The following is a 14,222-nucleotide window of genomic DNA, read 5'->3' on the forward strand; positions in this document are numbered from 1 at the left end:
TTTTTTCTTTTTAATCTCAAAGTCAACTTTATTTTTATCTGCCCTTTGCTTTGAGGGTCAAGAGTGATTAAGTCTGCTAAAAAATTGGTTTGGTTCCTGTGAGAAATGCTAACATGCAGTTCGCTTGTGCCATTTGAGTCATGAACGATCCACATTTGACTCTGAAAACAACACAAAACGCTAACTGCCACACCACATCATGTACACAATTCAATGTTGTTGTGTATTTAGTTGTGGATTTATTCCTTTAAGTGCTGAGTATTTTCCATGTGAAACGCTCCTGTAGCTGCAAATACAAGCAAAGACCGAGAGGCCCTGTTGTAAAATGAAAGATGCTTTTTTTTTTTGCAGAGGACTGAGATGTGACACACTTATACATACGCCGAGAAGAGGTGGGGAAACTGCCAGCTGTGATGAATTGCTTTCAATCAGGCTACAGAATTGGTTCACACACCTCTTAGAGGGGAGTTTAGTCAGATAATTGCTGCTCTGAAGAAACGCTCTTGCATTACTTCTGGGGACATTCATTACTGTTTGTTGGAGTTCATCAGTAGTAAGCATAAAAAAGGTTTAACCCCGTGAAAGTTTGTTTTAAACATACTCCTTAAACTTGTGTTTAAGTTGTTATGGTCAGTGAAGTGCTAACTGAGAATCTGGTAATAGAGTAATAAAATGTTAACAATCAGTAGAAATTCATCTAGCTGACAACTGTGATCTGAAATTTGCGAACATTTTGGTTTTGGAAAATGAGAGTGATGCAAAATAGTGTCAACACCTGAACCCTGCAAATGGCACAAATTACATCAGCAAAGCGCAGATTTTTACATCTTTGAATGTCATACTTTATAATGGAAAGTTTGCCTTGCACAACTGCTGTATCAGTCCTGTCAAAAATGATTATACTTCTAGTGCTTGGGTTACAGTGACAGTGACACATGATATGTCAGCACATCAGTAATATGGTAGTATTTGTTTGTTTTTTGTGGGTTTTTCCCCAGTTTTGGAGAAACATGAAGCTGTCTATACAACTTAAAAGCAACATTATTGTCACATACAGCTAGGTTTTAATATGTATTATAGGTTACATTTAACCAGGCCTTGACATGGTATCTATAAGTTAATTACCAGTAAAAGAACATATAATAAGTTGAAAAGGTGCCTCCGACTCATTAGGGCTAATGAAAATTTGAAGTTAAGAGTCAGATAAGCAACACAACAGTGGACAATCTAAAACCAGAACATAATGGTTTTGGAAAATGAGAGTGATGCAAAATAGTGTCAACACCTGAACCCTGCAAATGGCACAAATTACATCAGCAAAGCGCAGATTTTTTAACCATGTTGGGTGCAACAGGGAGCTGTACCATTGTTCTCTTCTTCTTTGGTAGGAATGCGTCCTTTTCCCTGTGCCCAGACCACCGCCCAATGGTTAAGTGGGATACTACAGGACCCTGACACGTGAGTACACCAGGGTCCGCGATATGTACGCAGAAGTATACCAGGGCCTTATAGTTATTGCAAAAAAAGATAAAGATGCAATCAGCACATCTAACATAACCACAAAGGAAGAGGAGTTACTCTCCCTGAAGCCTTTCAATGAATGAGTAATAAACAGGTAAGAGCTGAACAGTGACCAGGTTGAGCGGACATTAGTAAATGCTATGGAATTCAGTGTTTTTCCAGTCTGACAGTGTATAATAAGCAGACATGTCGTGTTCGAACACAAGAAAACAAGTGGACAAGTAATAATCTAATGAAATCAGCATGGTGGGTTACAAACATGGAGCTAAACTAAGGACATCAGAGAAATGAAATACGTTTCTGTACAACACATGTGTGTTGGTACATGGATCAGACAAACAAAAGCAGAAAAGACAATTAGAATGCCATCACTTAAGGGGAAAGAGGATGAAGACTCTTATTATATAAGCAATATGGCAAAGTTGAGAGCAGTCATCTCTGGAGTCTTGTTATGTGGAATATGTTAAAAAGCAGATCGAAAAAGTAAAGCAAAGTAATTGATGGCACGAGGCCAAAGAGCCAGCGATGACTTACTGAGGGAAACTCTATCTGTTGTTATTCAGTTTAGGCGAACCTTCTTTAAATCATTTCAAATGGGCTACGCAAACGACAGCATGAGGGAATACATTCCCAAAACAACTTGGATGATATGCACAGCACCCCAGCGTAAAGAGAAGTGAACATCTGGAACATGTGGAGGCCGGCTTTGAGTATGGAGGAGAAAAAGATGCTGAGGTTAAATGTTTCTCCGAAGGCGAGCATTTAGCGACGCTGCGTTTGCAGTGAGTACAGTTTTAATGTGCAGTAAATCATCCCTGGACCCAATCCCCTCTTTTACAGGTTGCAGGTTACGATATGGTGCTTCACATTCTCCAGGAAAGCATGTAGTGAAATATGAATCAAAGGGAGCAACTGATCCATAGATTTTAACAGACAAGATTATTATTCTGTGTGTGTACTTTTTCAACTCAGTGATACATTCTTTGGCAGATGAATTAGAGCGATGTTTGGTTCAGACCTACTGGAAGAACAATTTTTTTATTAGCTTATTCATTTTAATATTTGACTTTTTGTTTTCACAGCTTTTTTTGGCCATCAGAGGCAGAGTCAACCTGGATTGTGAGCAGCTTGAGTGGACAAATGGGCTTTGAGTCTTCATCCAGCACGTCTACCGATGTTGAAACTCGAGCAGGCCCGGACACAAGCTGATATCGTTGGCCTGTAAGAAGCAGTTGGGGAACATCATGAGGTCACAGCCTAACTGAGAGCACGGCGCCAGAGAGGTCATCACGCTGTTCTGCTATCATTAGGGTAGAGGACATGTTGCTCTACATGAACCTACAATCAGCCAGACAGTCACCTCTAAACCTTAGCTATGTCTGGTCCATACACAAAACACAGACACCGCCGTGGCCTCTGGGAAGGATAAATATAGGTAGATTATGGTAATGATTTGTGGATTTGGAAAACTGCTATTACTTATTATGCCTGACACAAATACAATACCAAAATCAACAAGGAAAGGAAAGAAATCGATGGATATTGTACCTTAAAATTGAATATGTCGGTTTGGGTTCGTCTCTGAATACAGGTCAGTTCCAGTTGCCGGGACAGGCCTCGTTCAAACAGCACCATTCACTTCCAGTCTCTCCACATGACACTATCTGCTTGCAGTATGAGTTCATGTCATTAATGTAAAAAACATCTATAAACGCGAATATAAAATTCAGATTTTCATAAAACTGTCAACATGCTATTGATGTTTTGAAAAAGTGTGAGGCGTTGTTTATGTCTCAGTGACTTTATTTAATGCAATAAATCGGCACAAATGAGATTAATTCCATAAGATAAATCAATTATTTTATTATGACAGTATAATAATACATGATGTACAACTATTCCACCTTTGAAACTCAATAGTCTATATGCAACGCAATATTGTTTCACTCTCTCCCCTCAAAGACTGGTACATTATCCAAAGCCATTACCTACCTCTTTCCAATTCAAGCTTACTTTGCCCCAAAGTGGAATAAAACACGATTAATGATTTCAATTACTCTGACCCTGCTTGCCGTTTACAGTGCCTGAAGTCTGGGCGAGGGAGCTGTGCTGCATAAAAGCCAATGGTGAAGGACATTTACTAGAGGAATGATTCAGTGAGGGGGCTGGCAGTTTGTGCTGGCTCATCAGTGGGGGAACAGAGCTTCTCTTTGTGCTATTGCTCAGTTTGGAAACCACATTGTAGATTCATGCTGCTGATGCTGCTAACCTGCCATACACGCGTACACGCTGGAAGATGGCAGATTGGTCCCTTTGAATTTAAGAATGAGTAAAATGTATGAACATTTAAATTCTCTCAACTCAAAAATTGGGGGGAAAACAAGGAGGTTGGGGTAAACTGTAATTTATGTTTTGGTATATTTATGTATATTTTAATACAGGTATTTTACCACTGCTTATATGATGCATACATATGTGATATGCACCATTTGTGCAGGTTTTGTGTCATAATGAATAAAGTATAACAGAGCCAACGCAACTTACCTCTTGTTTTGAAACACGTGTGTCATGTTATCTGGTCTACGGTCAACAATGTGACTTAGGACTTAAAGCTTCTTCACTCTCTTTGGCTGATAATAGCTATAGACAATGCTGCAAATGACTGCAATTTAGGATGTCACAACACTCTAAGTGCTAACAAGAATGTTAACGCGCCACCAAGTTGTCTCACTCACACAAGAGCTACAAAATCAACAGGAGAGTGCAGCTGTCATTCAAACCTAATCTGTCCACACCTACAGTTGGATATAGATATTTAAGCTTACTTTACTTTACTTCCCTGTTGCTGGGCCTTAATGGTTGGCAGCATGAAACTTAGTAGTACACTTAGTTAGTACACTGTAAGCCAGGAGCCTCAAACTTGAAATGATCTGGGGTGAAAAACGTCCAACAGCATGGGGAAAAAGTAAGTGTTTGGAGATTAGAAATTAAAATGATATCTTGATAATCCATCATGATGTCGCAATTAAAAATAATTCACACTGTTCACAACAAAGGATGCAAAAAGTGACAGAAATACAATTGGAATCAAGACATTAAATCAAAATAAAAGACAATTGTAATTAAAACACGAGACAAGCTTATACAGTAAATAATTGAATGTTGAATTTAATTATGTGATAAATATAACCTATTTTAAAAATGTCGTTGTAGTTTAGGGCCACAGGACATCGAGTTTGAGACCCTTGCTGTATGCCATGTTAACATTCAATAAACCGACTATATGAGTAACTTGCTGTTAGTATTCATGTGTATGGTTGTATAATATAGAATATACTCACAGTAGTCATCGTCGATTTTGTGGATTGAAGACTTATTTTTCTAAGACTGTGTTGTGGACGTCTCACAGAAGGTTTCACGGATAAACGGATAAAGAGAAGAGGTTTTTATTTTTGCAGGGTTTCAATTGCAACATGTGCCAAAGATACTAAAAACCCATGTTCTTAATACTCTAAGGTCCTCTGGGTAAATATACGCCGTATAAAAGAAGACGTTAGCGGGAGGAAATGTTAGAAATGCTTTTTATAGTTATAAACTGAGAGAGGTTGGGGCGGTGAGTGCACATGTTTGGCCTGAGGTCAGAAACATAATAACTTTTTATATTCACCTTCAGCAGTGAAATTGAGAAGGCACAGGTATGGCTACAGATTAACACAGTTCCCCTGGGTTCACCCCAACATAGATGACACTTCCACCATCATCTTCAAATAGGAAGACTTTTAATGATAAGGTCGCCTAAGAACTCCTTGAATATTTCACAGTACAGGGAAAAAGTACATGCTCAGACAGCGGGCATGTGAGCTCATAGTATTTTTTTAATTAGACAAACCACTTCTCACAAGGCTTTTAAATGGAATATGACACATGCAGCTTGTGATAGCAGAAGGTGGCTGATGACACTGAATAAATTAAATCACTGACATTAGATGCAAGTAATTCCTTTCTTTAATATTGAATGACAGTTTCCAGTTGCACATACTTCATGACTAATCATCTTTACTGATCAGTGCACAGTTGAGTCGTGCACTGATCGGTATCATTTGGTGCTGCTGCTGCTGCTCTTTCCTCTGCCACATCATTGGATTGGAGTTTTTTTAGTGTGTGACCTGGATTTGAGATGTTCACACACTCCATGCCTGTCATTCAGCCGAGTGTTAAGTATCAGCGTGCAAAGCAGTTATTACAACAAGAGACAAAACAGGTGTCTCTCTTCAAGCTACACTTCAAAGAACTGTGGTGGCCTTTGAAGCCGTCGCATGCTCGTACCTGGGTGGAACAGATAGAGAGCAATCCCATTTGTGTACAATTCCTACCTTTTCAAATGTCCACCACCGAGGGGAAATGGCGGAGAAGAAAAGAGAGAAACACAAAACAAAAACATGTTAAGTGGATTCCTTCGCCGCCTGTAATCCCCCTGTACTGTTGAAACGCCTCTGGATGTCGGGCGGTGAGGTCTAACAGTAACAATATCCTTTTCAGCAGGTGATGAATGCATTTCAAGTCATTCCCTATTCTGTGCAGGCTTTTGAGCCCCTTATCCACTTATTCAAATCAGTGTAAACGACAATATGTCATATTAGCGGGGCTGAGTGAAAGAACTGCAGAAATGCTTTGATATGTGTGGAAACAAAAGTGAAAAGAGGGCAACGTGCGCACACAGGCCCAGTCCACTGATCCTTGCTTTGGTAGAGGTTACAGACCACCAGTCTATGTGTGTGTGTGTGCAGCTCCACGAGCAATGGGTTTATTTTCAATTTAATTGAATTTTATTTGAATAGCGTCGAATCACAACACACATTATCTCAAGGCTGTGTTCATAGACAACACTATAGAGAGCAGAGAAACCCAACAATTCATACAATGAGCAAGCACCAGGCATCAGTGGAGAGAACCAGACTCAAAGATGTGCAGCCATCTGCCTCGACCGGTTGGGGCGAAAGGAAAAATGAGCTACAGAGGAGACAAGGGGGTCTGAAAGGGAGAAGAGAAAGGACAGGAGGGAGGTGAGGTAGAGAAAGAGACCACGAGCAGAATATACAATATACACAGTTATAAGTTTAGACATGTTTATATAAGCAGCAGCAGAGATTGTTGATAACAATTATACTGATATCAACTTTAATTATAGCATAATAATAATAATAATGGTGATGACATGATGTGAATGATAATAATAAAAACAATAGCCTCGAAACTGGATCTGGATCCTGCAACCTGCAAGATGAGGACATAGAGAGAGAGTGAGAGAGAGAGAGAGAGAGAGAGAGAGATAAACTAGGGAGAGAAAGAATAAGGTTAATGACAGGTAATGAAGTCATATTCATATCCTGAATGTGAGGCCTTTTTATATGACACATACAATGTCCCCCCTCACACACAGACACCTCCCCTTAGATAGAGGGAAAGGAATTCTGGGAGTATTAGTCAGCCAGGCTGGGGCCGAGACTGACACAGTGGACTTGGATTGACAGACGATGCAAGGGAAGGAGAGGGAGGCACTGGGAGCAGCATTAGGAGGCTGAAGTTGTCAGCACCACATCCATCATCCCTGCATATTAGTGAATGCAACAACTATGAAGCATAATCGTTAATTAGCCAGGGCATGAACTCTCCTTGAAAGAAACCCTGAACATTCCAAGGTCTTCCCACCCTCCTTGTGCTTTCACCCGTTTCCCCCAGTGGCCCTATCTTCTACTTTTAAACAAGAGAGGATAACAGCGGCCCTTCTTCACCCAGCAGTCCTGTTTTATCATTTGAAAAAAAAAAAAAAACTAGAGGGGAGTGAGAGAGAAAGGAGAGAGGAATGGGTCGGGGAAAGGCCATTCAGACTTCTGAGAATGTTGCTAAACAGGATTAGAATTGGGTAGAATAGGGGTAAACAGTAACATGCTGCATGGGGGAGCAGTGGGATGAGAGTTTGCTCTAAGGGGTTGGATAGAGAAGACAATGGATAGATTAGCCATCTGTGGGGCTTCTGGTGCCCGGCGTCATTAACCGGCTTAGGGCCCCATAGTAACACAAGACACCCTCCTTCTCCCATGCATTAAATATCAAGCCCTGTGAGACTTGTGTGTCTGTGTGTGTATATGCAGGGACAGTTGGATGACAGGGGGAGGTAGCTGTGACAAGGTAACGTGTGATGCAGCTAATAATTGTATACGCAAACACACGCACACATGGGCACATCAATGTGGGTCCTTGAACATCTGCTTGCACTTTTAAGAACTTGCTGGCACGCAGACACACTCTGAGACATTTTTGCATAACCTCCCCGAAACGTCAATATGCCCCCACCACTGCACCCACCACCCCAATCCCAATTCAGGGGATCACAGTTTGACATTTGCTTTGTCTCCTTTTTTTGTCTCCTGTGGCCATTTTGCATATCAGTGAGCATCACTTGGGTGGGACACATGACCAACACTCTTAGCTCTGTGGTAAATACTTGCATTAGTATTTACCACAGAGCTAAGAGGACTGGGTGTGAGGTGGGAATTCTAATCTTTTTATTGGACATTGATGTTGTTTCAGTTTCCACATGGTGAAAGTCTCTATCCCAAGCACTGTCATCATCCATATACTGTGAATTCTCTCTGTAGTGTCATGATTATTTCAGAAATGGTTGGGCGCTGATCTGTCATTTTGTTTACTTAGCTTTTATGTTTCCAAGAACTTGTTTCTGAGCTAATGGGCCACTGAGCCACATGTTCATGTGACCATTTTGCACACAAAAGATTAATGGTCTCTCTAATTGAGGTTTTTTTTTTTGCTCATGGACGCTGCTTCACACACACATGTTGTGTTCATAGGTGTTCTGTTCTCTAACGTACCTGCTGAGGATGGAAAAACAACAACACAACAAATTAGCAAAGATAAAACAAACACATTGACAAACAGATATGAAACCCTAGATGTCTGACTCTATTCTAATCTGTACTGTAACTATAAAGCTTTCATTACTGCACAATTACGGCTCTCCGCGTAGACTCATTATCCCTTCCAAGTGTTTATATTACGGCCCTGACTTGGTGCAGTTATAATAAAAACCTATTCATCAATCTAATGAATAAAGCTTCTGTGTGTTTGTGTGTATATGTTGTTGTTGTTTTTTTAGTATCTCTGTGTTATTATCACAATTTCTGACACGGTTTTCTTATGTTTTAACTGTTCCACTGTTTATTCCACAAGCCCATGACAATGTTTGACGTGTATTAACTTACATTCAGTGGTTAGTGCGGTGACATGAAATGTGATACGATTGACACATGTGTCACCGCGGTTTACAAACAATCTTTAACTGAACCTACAGTACCTGGATTATTCTTTCATCAAAAGCATGTGTCACTTTCACTCATTTGTTTCTTACACCATCTTTTTCATCTCTTGCCATCTGGCTCTTGACTAGGGGTTAGCTAATAAGGTCACGGCCGGGCCGGCATGTCTCCATTTATGTTTTGCAATAAGACACCGAGGTGTGCGTCTCCTGCTTTGTATGTGCCATTGTAAGATCACCTTGTAATCTTCCCTGACATTTCAGTCCTCAGTACTGTTTAAAGGTGTCCTACACGGCAAGCGGGGGGAATAGACATTGTTAAGTATAACTGTCAATGTGCTATTTAGTATAGTATATGGGGGGGGGAGAGAAACACTGGCAATGAAGAAGTGGAGGATGAGGATGGAAAGAATGGAATGTGGTCCATGTACTGGGTTACATATGATTGATGAGGATAAGGAAGCTGATATGTATTCAGATTTGAAAAAAAAGGTATATTGTGATGGTATGGTTTTGATTATTGCTGCTAAAATATTGACACTTTTTTCTCGATGGCAGCAAGATGAATACGTCTCCCTGCAATGACTGCTCTGTAGCCATAAATCACCCCTCCGCTTGTCTTATTTATTGGCATTTTCCCCTTATACCAGAACATGGTATACGTGAAGTCCTGACACTGAGGCACAGTATTAAACTGCAGGCGAGCCGTCTGCTTATGACTGATTAATACAATAGTCTTCATTAGTCTCTCTGATGGAGGCACACAAGCTCAAGTGCCTCTTTAAAATGACGTCCGTGTGCAAAGAACACTCTGATTAATGGATCAGCGCATTGTTTTGAGGCACTCCACCTGCCAGAGCAGTCGTTACAAGGACTGTGTTTTTTTGAAGTGCAATAATATTTGGTTAGAAACATGTGTAATTGGTCATATATACATATATATATATATATATGTATATATATATACATATATGTGTGTGTATATACTGTATAAGCATGCTGTTGATCGTTTAACTCATACATCATGCATGTAATGCTCAAGAATGTCTTGAATAAACCTGCCATAATAAACCTTTTTCACAGCAAGAAATATTAATTGGGGTTAAACTCCAGGTTCAAGAGAGCCAGGGTTGTGCTATTATTGTTCAAGTGTGACGGGTGGGTCACACTAAATACTTGACACTTTAACCTGCAGAAGTAGGTTTTTTTTTTTCTGTTGTTGCGTCTGTTTTTCATGTTTCCTATGTTTTCTGGATATGGTCCAATAAAGTGATTGAGAAATTATTATACTGTATGCGCATGATAGCATTGCTAAAACATGAAATCTAGTGGGCTTAAGACCTTTGCTCTCTCTCTCTCTATATATATATATATATATATATGTATACAGTATATATGTATATAATGTAAAAAAAAAAAAGACAAAAGATAACAATAAAATCCAGGGAATATATACAGTCTTTTGTGGCTTCTTATGACCCAGGCTATTTTCTGGAATCCAGTGCAGTTATCCCGCTGTGATGTTTCTTCAGGTACTACACCTAACCCTCTCAGAGTGATGGAGAAGGCTCTATGGGGGATTGTGGAGATTAGGTGTCTTCCTAGATTAGAGTTGACAGAGTGCCACGGCTCATCCCCTCTGTCCCTTGGGGTATTTACACAGTGCTTGGCTTGCCCACAGGTGGCTTATACGCGGTTAGTAGGGCCCCCTTCACCCCCATGGCATGTGTGCATAAACTGCCTCTCTCTCTCTCTGTATGTCTCTGTGTGTCTGTGTGTGAGATCAATAAACACATAGATAAGAATGTATAAAGGTGTTAAGAGTCCGCTGGAAAATCAGTCAGACAAACACATAAAGACGTCACTCACAGACACATTCATGCAACAGGTTCAACATCTCAACAACGCCGTCATTAAAACCCAATTAAAACACTCTTTAATGTTCACAAGCACAAGCTGTGTTTGCTGATTGTGTGCAGTGTGACAAAATGGCTTCCTTTGTCTCTTGAGCGGGTGCAGGTGGTGTGAAGTCTCCAAGAAAGCTGCGACGTAATGTTTGCCCGTGTTTGCCAGCACAGGCAATACAGCCCCTGTCAAATTGGTTTAATAAGGTAGCCGCTAATCATCAAATATGAAGGAGCCACAACAAGATTAAAACAATTGCCAAGGAATTATTTCACTTTAAAATGTTTGATTTGAAAAGAATCTGTGACCTATTTCAGGCAGCAAAGTCAAAATAATTTGACTATCCATTGCACTCTAAAGCCTTGGAACTCCAGGGGTTTAGGAACCACTGCTGCAGATAACACGGTTGGCAATTTTGACCACTAGTTGGAAAAATAACAAACAAACAAAAGTAGAAATGAACCTTCTGTTCTTGGCATTGTTTTTTTTTTTGCCAAACAGCTGGTTAAGGGTTGTGTGATCAGTGACTGAATCTGTGGTTGACAGACTAACGTGTGCCGGGCCAAAGAAGTGAGCACTGAGAGTTTCCAAAGCTCCGTATGCAGATGTATGAAAGAGATGGTTGGGAAAGATCACATAAATGTATTCTTTGGCTGAGTGAGTATATGTCAAAGCAGAGACCAGGACAGTGACTCATCTCGACATATCTGGTGTATTTCTTTAATATCCCCGTCTTATTTAAAGTCAATATTGTCCATGCATATATGCAGCCTACATCGCACAAGTATTTTCTGAGCGTGCAGAAACTTTGGCAAGAACAAAGTCTGAGTTTATCTGTCTGGGTTTTACAACCTGAGCTGGCAGGAGCAACGCGAAACATGCACTTTGAGCTGACCTCCCTAATGGAATGGGGGTTCTTACTTAGGAGAGAAAGAGTCTTGGTTAATCTTACAGATGGTTCTCATCACGGCTTTCGGTGTGTGTTTTTTTTCTTCTTTTCGCTGTTTTCTACATATATAGAAAACAAATGGAACGTTGTATAAGTTCGGGCAGATGACTGAAGCTTAACTTGCATCAGCCTACATTTGCACGTCATCATACAGCTGTGGATTATACGGCTAATCCTGGCCCTGCAGCTGCCTAATGATCAGTAACATTCATCCAGATTTCAGTCTATTTAGTTGTTTTTGCTCAGCTGCAGTTAATTAATGCACCGTATGAATCATTTCTTAAAGTACAACACAACACTCAATTGATCACCTTACTCTGCAAAAAAAATGGCAAAAGGAAGTGTCCTTCACACGATGACGTGTTTCTATATGACCTGTACTTTACAGAACAGTAACAATAAACAAAAGAACACGTGCTTCACGTTGGTCAAGAAGTAGGTTTTGTCTCTTGGGGTCACGTACAAGCAATAATTTTAATTTTGTGTATTTATGTCAAGAGGAAAGTATTGCTATTCATCATCTTAAGCGTAGCTTCTGGATCACTTGGCAATTTAATCCATTACAAAGTGAGCGTGCTGATTGTAGACAGAGAGGATGAAAGCAACGAGAAGGGGGAAAAAGTGCAGATGGAAATTTAATCAGTTGCTTTAAGCCTAGATAACGTGGCAGGAGCAAAGGAGGGAAAGTTGCCACGACGCCACCTTGGGGGAACCGAGGAGGCGTTGTCGCAACTTTCATCACCTGGAAATTATACAACATAGAATTTAGGTTAATTGTTAACATGGCAGCACAGGTACGTCTTAACACACTGGCTCCAAAATAAGATTTTATTGTCAACAGTGTTAAGATGATCAATAAAATACCAGTCACAACACATTTGCTGTACAACGGCACAATAGTTGAGAAACAGGGGAGATCAATTCCTCAAAATAAGCCAAATACTCAAATACAATTCAATCCATGGATACAGAAAACAACTATGTGAAAAGAAACAAAAAATAAAGCATAATAAATGTTTTGTCTGCCTGTGATTATAAAAGCGAGCAGACAACTCAGGTCGGCCACTGAAAGGTTGTTAATTGCAGAGTCAAACCAGAGATGAAACACATTCTTAACGATGAAGACAAGAATGAAGAGCATAGATCAAGAGCAGCACCTGAAGCGCAGCCCACAAAAATGCGCTCTAATAGGATGTAGTTAATTGCGTGTTAATAACTCATTTTAATAGAAGTGCAAGCCGACCATCACCTAACTTCTGGGCCTTTTTTTATTCTATGTCAGTGTTGTTGCCTCACATCTCTCAAAAGAAACATTTACAGTGGAGGCAAATCATCACACTTTCGCACGAGGTTGAAGGTAAGATGTGATTCAGCTTTAAACACAGCGCGAGGCAAGGCCTTCTTATAAGCGCTCATCCATTATTCAACATCCCCAGCATTCAACATGACAGATGTAGCCTGAAATCCTTTGACATTTTTAGTAACATTCAAAAAAATGTCACACAACAGTCACCGATTTCGCCAACATGCTTCACAATGTAAAAAGGCATTTTTATGGTGAGAATTGTGCAGCGGAGGAAGTCAAAGTGGTTCAATGAGCAGGAGCTGATAGCACGGGGTCGTACTTTTGTTGCGCCTCCTTGAGTTTTACCTTATTTTTAACCTGATTCTGTTAACTTCAGCACCAAACTAGAGAAAAACATTATTCAAGTATAAAGTTTGAAAGGCATTGACTCTGTTCAAGTGTCCATGAGAAAGAACAGAAACAGCACAAAAACATTGCTGCTGCTGACCATGACATCCATGCAGAGGAAAATCAGTCCCTGGTTTGCTTTGATGCTTCCTTGGCCTTATTGGATAACGCTACACATCACACTGATACAACATTAGCATACTATATAAGTTTCATTATGCATGCTTGCCCCTATTTGCATAATTCCCTCTAACTGGCTGCTGTTATGTTTGTTAATTAATTTACAGTAAATGACTTTATTATCTGAGCCTCCATGGCCAAAGGCCCATTAATTTCTTGATTAAAGCGGGGAAAATATGGCCCCAAGAAGACAAACCTTGAAGACAGCTCGACGCAAAGTGCTGAATGTTTACAACTCTTAAGTGGAAGAGGATTTCCACCTATAACCTGTAACAGAAATCCTAAGCCTCAAAATGTCCGCCTGGACTTGTTTTGTGTGCTTATTTTAATCATGAATGGGCCTGAAAATGATTCTGTGAGTAAGTGTAAGTTTTGCCCATTTTCCCAGAATATCTTCAAGTACCTGGCACTTATTTACAATTTACTGCATGTTCAAACAGTGTATTAACAATTTAAAATGAAGAAAACAACAACAACAACAAACACTGTAGTTGTAAATGGACACCAGATTTTAAATTTACATTTGAACAGAATAAAATATAATTAATATACCATGTTTTGAGTTTTTGGCTCAATGGCCAAAGAAAACAGGCTGAAAATGGAAACTATGTACTGTACTACGTTTTTCCAACTCGCTGATT

The 14,222-nt window shown here is 40.0% G+C and overlaps 1 long non-coding RNA gene across 1 annotated transcript; it reads right to left on the reverse strand.

The window, feature by feature from the left end:
• Positions 1–2,441: 2,441 nt before the first annotated feature.
• LOC122781183 lies at positions 2,442–3,894 on the reverse strand. Its single transcript, XR_006361770.1, has 3 exons — positions 3,514–3,894; positions 3,070–3,185; positions 2,442–2,740 (listed from the first exon to the last, which is right to left on the reverse strand). It is a non-coding gene; the product is annotated as an uncharacterized LOC122781183 (long non-coding RNA).
• Positions 3,895–14,222: the final 10,328 nt, after the last annotated feature.

The sequence above is a fragment of the Solea senegalensis genome, linkage group LG14 (genome assembly GCF_019176455.1).
Source record: "Solea senegalensis isolate Sse05_10M linkage group LG14, IFAPA_SoseM_1, whole genome shotgun sequence".
NCBI lineage: Eukaryota > Metazoa > Chordata > Actinopteri > Pleuronectiformes > Soleidae > Solea > Solea senegalensis.